Source organism: Perissodus microlepis, chromosome 6, assembly GCF_051167445.1.
Source record: "Perissodus microlepis isolate ML-2025 ecotype Zambia chromosome 6, ASM5116744v1, whole genome shotgun sequence".
NCBI lineage: Eukaryota > Metazoa > Chordata > Actinopteri > Cichliformes > Cichlidae > Perissodus > Perissodus microlepis.
Genome location: NC_140466.1, coordinates 30,928,330 through 30,937,369, shown reverse-complemented (window position 1 = coordinate 30,937,369; position 9,040 = coordinate 30,928,330). Strand labels below are relative to the sequence as shown.

Here is a 9,040-nt window from a genome sequence, read left to right as displayed (position 1 = left end):
TGTGTGTGTGTGTGTGTGTGTCTCTACGGCCAAAACAGGACCAGCTCAAGTTTATGACCCTGCAGTGCAGTCTTTTTTCTCAGGGTGACAGAGCAGACAGCCGATCTGCAGGGGGAATAGGAGGCTAGTCTGAAGGACACCTGGTCTGCGAGGAGCTCAGTTGGACAGTATTTTATGTATTTTGTACTTTCAAAGTCATTGAAGCAATTGTAAAAATATATTTTCAGAGTGTCCAATTTTGCCTTGTCATTGTGATTTAAATGGACATGAAGTTTAAATTGGGTTTGCACGTTAGCCTGGAGCAAAATCATCATAATCCCTCTGTTTCCCTTTATCTGTGAAGCAAGTCACCTTTTTATGCTTTGAAAAAACAGCAATTGTGTCATTCATTGGTATTTGGTATGTCTATTTTTTCTGTGTATGCTTAACTTCTTCTCAGCTTCAGTAAATTCAAAACACACTTTCTATTATCCCGCACCAAACTACTGAGAAAGGCTTTGGTTTCTTAGGAACGTAAATGATATCCAATTCTCCTCAAAGCTACAGAGAGAGAGGAGAAAGACTGCACACAATAAATCATTCTGAGCTCCATCAACTCAATCCCTTTTGATAGCATCAAAGGAAGGAAGAAGATGAGCAATTTCCTGTGTTGTGAGTGTACAAATTGAAAAGTCTGTATAGTCTCTGTGATGGTTTGTGTTTATACCTGAAACAGGAACACAATATATGGCCTAGTAATGCACACACCGCAGACACATGCTCAAACAATCTGTCTAGTGGGCAGAGACAGGAAGTAGTCTGAAAAGGAGGAAGAAAAAAATGGTTGCAACATTTAACATTTAAAGTGACAAAAAGCACAGCAGTGCTAAACCAACAAACTTATGGTACACTCACACTAGCACACCCATGTGTGTGTGACCTTCAAATTTCAAGTTTGTTTGACTAGTGGGATTACTGGTCCTGGTCTTACAGGACTCACAGGTGGCCCCCTGTGTGGATCAGTTGGAGCCAGACATCACTAAAACATGTAGTGCGATCAACTCCAACAGCTCCCACAGCCTGGTACTTCAAAACCTCAAGGAGAGTTTAAGGTACTGGGAGTCAAAATTGGTGGGTAATTGTGCTAAGTAATTAATAAATCTGTGAGGAACAGTGTGTGCCCACTTCATTGTGTCACCAAAGGCATAAAATACTGAAGGGAGAGAGAGTATGACAAACAAATTGTCGCTATTTAAATTTTTAGCTGTTTTCTTGGTTAAGGCTGCAGTCAGCGGGAGCTAGAACAGGGCCTTGACAGAAAGTTAATGGATCAGAGAGCTGGAGATAAATGAAAACACATAAACCTATCACATTACCCTCATGGAACAGAGACAAACCATTGTATGACCATTAGTTCTGAGAATGTTACTCGCCGGTTTTCCCCCCTTATTATCAATATGAAAATTGCTTTTAAAATTGCCAACAATGACTGTAACTCTTTCATGCATGCTTTTCATATTCTTTAAGCATCTTTAAATTTTAAGAAAATCCATGATGTCAAACCATCATTCCCCAAATATAGCATTAACGCTCCTGCTGTAGGCACAATACAGCACTCAGTTGTGTAGACTGTGTGAAAGAAATACTTTATTCTAAGCATGAAACTGCACATAAGTGATATTTAAAAGTGTCAGACAATCAAATGCACGTCTCTCCTTTTAGGTTTGGAACCCACCAAAGATTTCAGTACTCACTGTTGATTTCTACTGGAGCCAAAAAAGATTCAGTTCTTAATACACAGTACCCATGAGCACTTGCCTAAAACTCTGACCTTGATGGGTCAGAGGTTTTGGTGCTTCGTTATGTTCATCAACATGTTCTGGAAGTTTTTTTGTGTGTATGGGCGAACTCACTGGCTGACAGGATTAATGGCAGACTTGCCTTTCATCTCAGCATCGTTGCTCCTCTTGACACAATGATGAGGAGGAGGTTCCTGGCATTCCTCCTGAGCTTCCTGATGCGTTCAAGTCAGCATTCCTAAATCCTTCTGTGTGAGCTAAACCTTTCTTTAGATGTCTGTTAAATGCTAAAAGTTGTATTTTAAAATCGTCTCATTTTAGACGAATGTCACTGCTCTCAAATATATGGCCAGATAATGTTAGGTAAATATAATTAAAAGTAGTTTAACAATTATATATTTTACCTCAAAAATTCAAAAATTCCATCCATTTGGAAAACAAACACCACATAGTACATTTCTTTGATGCTGTATTTTTGGTTAAAAATGAAAAACTTCAATTGGACTTAAACAGACATAAAAGGATTTTTATTTAATGTAAGTATTTTAATTGTGTTTTGAAGAAATTTACATCAAACTTTTAAATCAGTGGGGTTGATAAATATGCAGCACATTAATAAAAACTGTTGTTGTTGTTGTTGTTGTTTAAAGTGGTTAGGAGTGTTGTGGCTTAAATTTTATCGAATCAAAGTCTGCCATCTTGTGGAAGTATGAGAAACTACAACTGTATTCCCAGTACTGGCCAGTTTGTTTAAACTCATGGTACTTTTCCTATATCGCATTGCATCAAGATCATACATGCAACATAGTTTAGATAACATCAGTTTAGCTTGACATAGAAACAAGTATGTTACATGAACTAGGAAAAACACCACAGCATTTATATCCTAAATCCTATATATCCTTTATTTATATGTATATCCTTTGGTGTTATCCATACCATAACACCAAATATAAAAGACAAACACAGACAGTAAAAAGTACAGAAATACAAAAGAGCTGGAAAAGTTAAATACAAGAGGATATAAAAGTAACTTAAACATCTCACACTTGAGCTGAGGACAAAGGAGGCCTGGCTGACTTCAATAAAAAGTGATTACAGTATCATTTTATCATTTGAAAATCCAATATCACCACAAAGATCTAACATGTAAATATATAAATATACTCTTAATACTAACCCCTGACAAAAAGCCTCTCACAACCTCTGTGCTTCAGTTAAATATATTGACCTTTTTCAAAGGAAAGAAAATTATATTAACTTGGCCTAATGATCAGATTCGGCAAGATGTAACAAAGGTGTCTCCATTTTGCCACATAATAAATATGCAATATTTTATTTTTGTTTTAACCATTGGCCAGATTCAGGTTCCCACTCCATTGATCCAAAATCCTATAACTATAAACAATACCTTTTTTGGAAAACCTTCAGCACTGAACTCCCCGTTTGGTCCTCTCCCAGTAGCCATTCATTTGCAAGATGCTTGTTGTTGTCGAAGCGATCACCTTTGAAAGACTGCAGCTGCTCAGAGAATGGCTGGACTTGACAAGAAACATTGTTTCTTCTGGAGGGTCAGTAGGAGATACGCCCAGGTGTTTCAGACACATGCCGAGGTAAGCATCTTCAATGTAGATCGGTTTGATCTGAGGTGACACTCCCAAGATCTTCCCAGGAAGGTCTAGTGACATGACGTAGGCAAAGCCGAGCGGATACGGGGGTACTCTGATTCAGCAATCACAGATCGAGGCATGTAGAACTTTATAAATGGGTTCCTTAAAACAGGACTATGCCACCAAACCAGCCCAGTCATATAGTTTTGCTTAGCTGTGCTAGGATCCACCAACAGTTTCACCAGATTCGGGACATTGAGTATAACATCGGAGTCGATCTTCATGACAAAGGAAGCCTTAGTACAGTGTGCAGCCAGCCACTCCAGCATGACCATAGTCTTGATAGTCAGATTATAGTAGCTGTCCTGAAAGTTGCTCTGAATCAGGTCATGGTACAGCTGATTCTCCTGCTGAAGCTTCTCTTGCTGATGTTTAGCATCACTTCCACCAGGGAGGCCCACTATGAAGACAGTCTCTACCTGCTGACCCAGAACCAGCTTCTCATTTCCCCACGTCTGCCGGATGGCATCCCGAGTTGCAACATTACCGGGTGCAACAGGAACCATCAGAATAAGGAAAGGAGTTGTGGTCCTACATGTAGGCGTGTCATCCATGATGAATTTGTAGTTTCGTGGGTAGGCCACATGATATGGTCCTGGATCCTCCCAACGTGGCTCTGCTGATGCTGGTTGATAAGGAATGTTCCTAACCACTTTGTTGGAATTGAGATAGAAAAAGATGAAAATCACTGCTGCTGCAATGCAAATGAAGATGCCTTTTAGGTGCCTCTTCTTGTTGTCCATGAAAACTACAGAGAAAGGAAACATATTTTATCATGAGAACTTGTACAGCACGTATTCTGCAGGCTTCATTGAATGGTGGCCTCCAGCTCAATCTAGAGGGCAGTAGCGGTTTTTGATACGGGCGACACGGGCGGTTGCCCGGGGCGGCATCATGGTGGGGGCAAAAATAAATAAATAAAAAATTACTCGTACTCATGCTGCCCCGACATCATGCCAGCTTATATCGGGAATGTCGTAGGCACCGATTGGTTTTCTATCGCCCATTTGCTGGGGGTAAGGGCGGCAAATGAAAATAAAATATCAAGTATGTGGGACACAGTTTGTCCGTGTTTGGACGGGAAAAGCAAATTGTGGCAAGATCAGCATGATATTATTTTTATCCCACTGTAATCTTAATGTATAAAGAGCTAACATCTTCAAAGGAGTAAAAAGTCCTTATAACAAGCGTATTTGAATTAAAAATCAAGTACGTGGGGTATCCGTGACTTGGACAGCCCAGTGCGTGCTCCCGACTTCTCAAACTTTAATGAGCTGTGTGCTACTGCTGGCACTAGTACAACAAACAGCAACAAAAAAAACCCCCGAAAAAACACCCACAAATATTTTCAAATATTGTATAACAAGGCAAAACTAGAAACGTGAAAGCAAGATTTTTTTTCTCACTCTTAACTAACTGAAGCTTTGAAGTAAACAAATTAGTGCTCTCATTCTGGCCAGACACGTGGCAGCACCTCTGCTATAATTTTGTTCGTATTAAAAATAAAAATGCAGACATAAGTGTACACATACGTTTTTGACTGCTAGTAAAAAATTGCTTTATTTACAAATAACTCTCTTACTGAACTAACACAGCGAACCGTTCAACATGTCTGTACTCTCTGCTCATATTGCCTTCATACTAAATACTTTTTTTGCTTTTTAAAGAACTTATTTTGACATCGCACTCAACAGCCAGAAAGAAAAGAAAAGTAGCTTCAAGTGCCAAATTGTATTATATTTCTTCACGTCAATATACGGGTCGCAAGTAGGGGTGACGTGGGCAGTAAGTGGCCCACCTGACAGGTAGTTGAAATACTGGTTTTCTGAGTTACAAGGAAACGTCAGTGTAAAACTATACTGTAGTAACCGTTTCTGACGTTGGAAGCAAATGACATCCTCGCAATGCATTAAGTATATGTATTTTTAAAAAAACAAGAAAACAAAACAAAAAAAACACATACATAAAACAGGGAAAACTCACTGGCCAAATTCACAGTGGTGCGTTTGATTGAAGCAAAGTTAATACCTTCAACTTGTTTTTCCCCTCAAACGATACCTTAACCGTTTTTGCTTTTTGGCATTATCCTGCTGAAAGAGGTCACGACCATCACAGAATACTTTTTGCATTAAAGAGTGTAAATAGTCTGCAACAATGCTTAGGTAGGTGGTACATGTCAAAGTAACATCCATGGATGGCAGAGTTTTTATAGCCCCAGTTAACGAAAATCAAAGAAGCTGCCAGACAAGACGGGCAAAAAAATGACATTCAAAAATTTCATTTAGATTTTGCCCACATTAGTCTACAAATGTCAAACTGAGAGTGAGATGCTTTTCTTTACATGCAGAACATTTTCTTTATCTTTAACAACAAATCAACTCTTTTATCTGCCTGCAACTATATAATGTAAGATCACCATCATGGCCCAGGAAAGATATGAGACTACACAGTGGGCAAAGATGTACAAGCGTCATCAAACCCAACACTTCAGACCTTGAATAAAACTTGATATTCTACAGCTTGTTAAATGTAAATAGGCATGTGTTTAGTCTTAGTTTTTGCCTTTTTTTATTTTTTTGAATAATTAGAGGCATTACATGTTGCAAATAACCAGTCAACCATTGCAAATGTCATTTCCACTAAGTGTATCCCTCGTTACTATACTAAATAAAGTACTACATACATGGTGGAAGCGGTCTGTTTCTGGCAGTCTGTTTGTGTAATTAGAGAATGTGAATCAATTACAGTCTTCAAGTCCATTTTAACCTTTAAATGCTGTCCATCTTTGAGATCAGAACCCTCGTACTGAGGTGCATTTTGCTTTAAGATGTACAGTGAACCTTGACTTAATGACTCTTTACTGCCAGTGACTCTTATTTCAGGTGGGACGGACTAAGACACAAGAGGAAGTTAACAGATTTATGCAATGAGACAGTTAAAACAAAGGAATAGTCTAAAAGCATTGAAAGTGCTCAGCACATTGAATTGTCTTCTAAGGACTTTTAAGGATCCCAGATTTCCCACTGATAGAAAACAAAACAAGGCAGTGCTCTACTGTGGTACTATCATAGACTCAAGTATGTGAATGACACTCCTCACAACCATCGGAGAAACGTTCAGGTTTTGGAAAAACATATTAATAACATTCAAATGAATAAGAACAGTCCATTTAATTTAAATATAATTTAATATGTAAAATGAACCTTATAATCTTTTAAAATATTCACACCTTTCACTAGAAGTCACTTTAAAGTTTAACCCCAGCTGTATTATTTCTAAACACATTTAAGTAATTTCAAGGTTTTTTTCTCAAAATGCTTCACATACCCTTAAGAAGTAAGTGAAGTGCTGAATTCTTTCACTAAAGCATCAGTAGTTGTAGTGGATTTGTCTGTTTGTTTCTCCCCTCTCACCCCTTTTTTGTGTGTGTTTGTGAGGTTGTACCTCTAACCTACATTATAACCACACCCCTAAGTGCATCCTAATGGTATCCGGTAACCAAACACACAGGCAACGGTGATAGCCCCAGGTAGTGTGGTAACTTGTGCTCTACAAACAACTCCACCCCGTCCGTCAACCCTGCCAAAATGGCTGAAACACAAGCATCAGTTGTAGAGTTTTTATTAACCCTTGCCTGGGATACCTTCAAGTAGTTTATGTTTCAAGTATTAAAATGTCCCACAGGAAACTGAGGAGCCAGGTACCATTGGTCAATGCAAATGTAAATTCCCTGCATATTGCTCTTGATAAAACCTTAAATGTAATGCAGTAGCTCACTTTCATCTTTACAACCCAGTAACCCTAAATCACATTTAAAATATACAAATAAATAAATTTCCACAAATTTCTCTGGAAGATCATTAGAAAAGACATATCCCATACCCAGTGTGTAGGTCGGGTATTCAGGCTCTGGATACAATTCCTCAGGCACATACCACTCGGAGTTCTGGTCTGTTCCACATAAGCATCCCTGTCAGGTAGTTTGTCTTGGGGATGCCCGGCTGTTTTAGCGTGATTACTAGATTGTCAACATTCAGAAACATGTCAGAGTCAATCTTCATGGCATAGGCTGCTGCAGGGCAGTGTGTACTTAGCCAGTCCATGACCACCATGGTTTTGATTGTTAGGTTTAGATAACTGTCTGTGAAGTCACTCTGGATCAGGTCATGGTGCTGCAAATTTTCCTTTTTGAGCTTCTCAACATCATCTTCTCTAGAGACACCCAACATAAATAAAGTGAGTACCAGCTCACCCTGAACTATGTTTTCTTTGCCCCATGTCTGGCGGATCGCGTCCCGAGCTGCCACAGTTTTTGGTGCCACTGGAACCATGAGGACCAGGAATGGGATCTTGTTCTTGCAAACCTCTGTGTTATCCATAAGAAAATGGTAGTTGCGTGGATAGACTTGGTGGTACTGGAGGGAGGTAGATCGCACAGTCGAAGGTTCAGTGGTTTTGTTTAATATAACTTTGTTTTTGGGGTGAATGCGATAAGCAGGTGCATTAACCCTACTGTTCTGGTTTAAAAACCACTGGTATTGTTCCTGCAGTGGGAAGCTCTGCCATAGTGACAGCGAGCGGCTGGACAGGGTGTAACACAAGCCTAAGGCCAAAACACAAAACAGAAGCAGGAGCTGAAACCAGGAATGAAATAAGATCTTCTTCTGTGGAAAGATGCTCTGGACAAGTTCCCTAAAAAGACAAGAAAGATAAAAGTGGTGAGTTATATCACCTTTCTTTGCCATTGTTAACAAAGTGTACAGCTTCACAACATTTGAGTTAGAGCTGAAAATCTCTAAGCTCACTGATACTGAAGATTTATGCTTCAGTGGGAAATCTGCACCATATCAACACTCCTCTGAAATCCTGTGACATAACCTATAGAACAACTTGATGTGCACCTCCTTAATGATGTAAGTACAATCCAGGTGAACACAGCCCACAGCTATTGTGATCAGCCTCTTTAGTACTGCCAATTTCTGTTGCATGTTTCCAGCTACTTTTATGCTGCAGTTTTTGAAGACAAAACTGCAAATGTGAATGCAATTTTTATTTCTCAGTCTCAACTAAAGCCTTTGATACCATCCGCTATGGTATAATAGTAAAGAGACCTGGACGGGAAAAGACAAAAAGAAAGAAAGTTAAGTTGGGGAGAAAGTTAACAGAGAGGGAGAGAGAGAAAAAAATGCCAGTTGTTGAGAAGAGGCGGGGGGGAGCAGAGAAACCAGAGCAACTACCAACATAAATAACAGTGATGTTGTTACTGAACACAGTACTAATAATAAAAGATCTTTTTAGAGGCAGCAGCAGCCCAAGATGACATGTGTCTGTGAGTACCTGCTTGTACATCTGTGTGAACATGTCTTGCCATGCGGGAGCGTGCTTGTGTTCATAAGGTTTCCCACTGTAACTGTCTAACAGTGTATGTGGGGAGCCACAGTCCCGCCCACCAACACCTGAAGAAGGCATGGAGGAGACCTGGGCCTAAGACATCCAGAAGCCCACCACACCATGAAAGCTCCAGGAGGACCACCGCAGGGACAACCCTGTGCTTTTAGCTCCTGGGGGAGCCTGAGATGTTCTAAGAGAGGT

At 39.7% G+C, this 9,040-nt stretch overlaps 2 pseudogenes; both read right to left on the bottom strand.

The window, feature by feature from the left end:
• Positions 1–3,205: 3,205 nt before the first annotated feature.
• On the bottom strand, positions 3,206–4,192 carry LOC146385958 (beta-1,3-galactosyltransferase 2-like; annotated as a pseudogene).
• A 3,010-nt stretch (positions 4,193–7,202) lies between these two features.
• Positions 7,203–8,193, bottom strand: LOC146385957 (beta-1,3-galactosyltransferase 2-like; annotated as a pseudogene).
• Between the last annotated feature and the right edge of the window lie 847 nt (positions 8,194–9,040).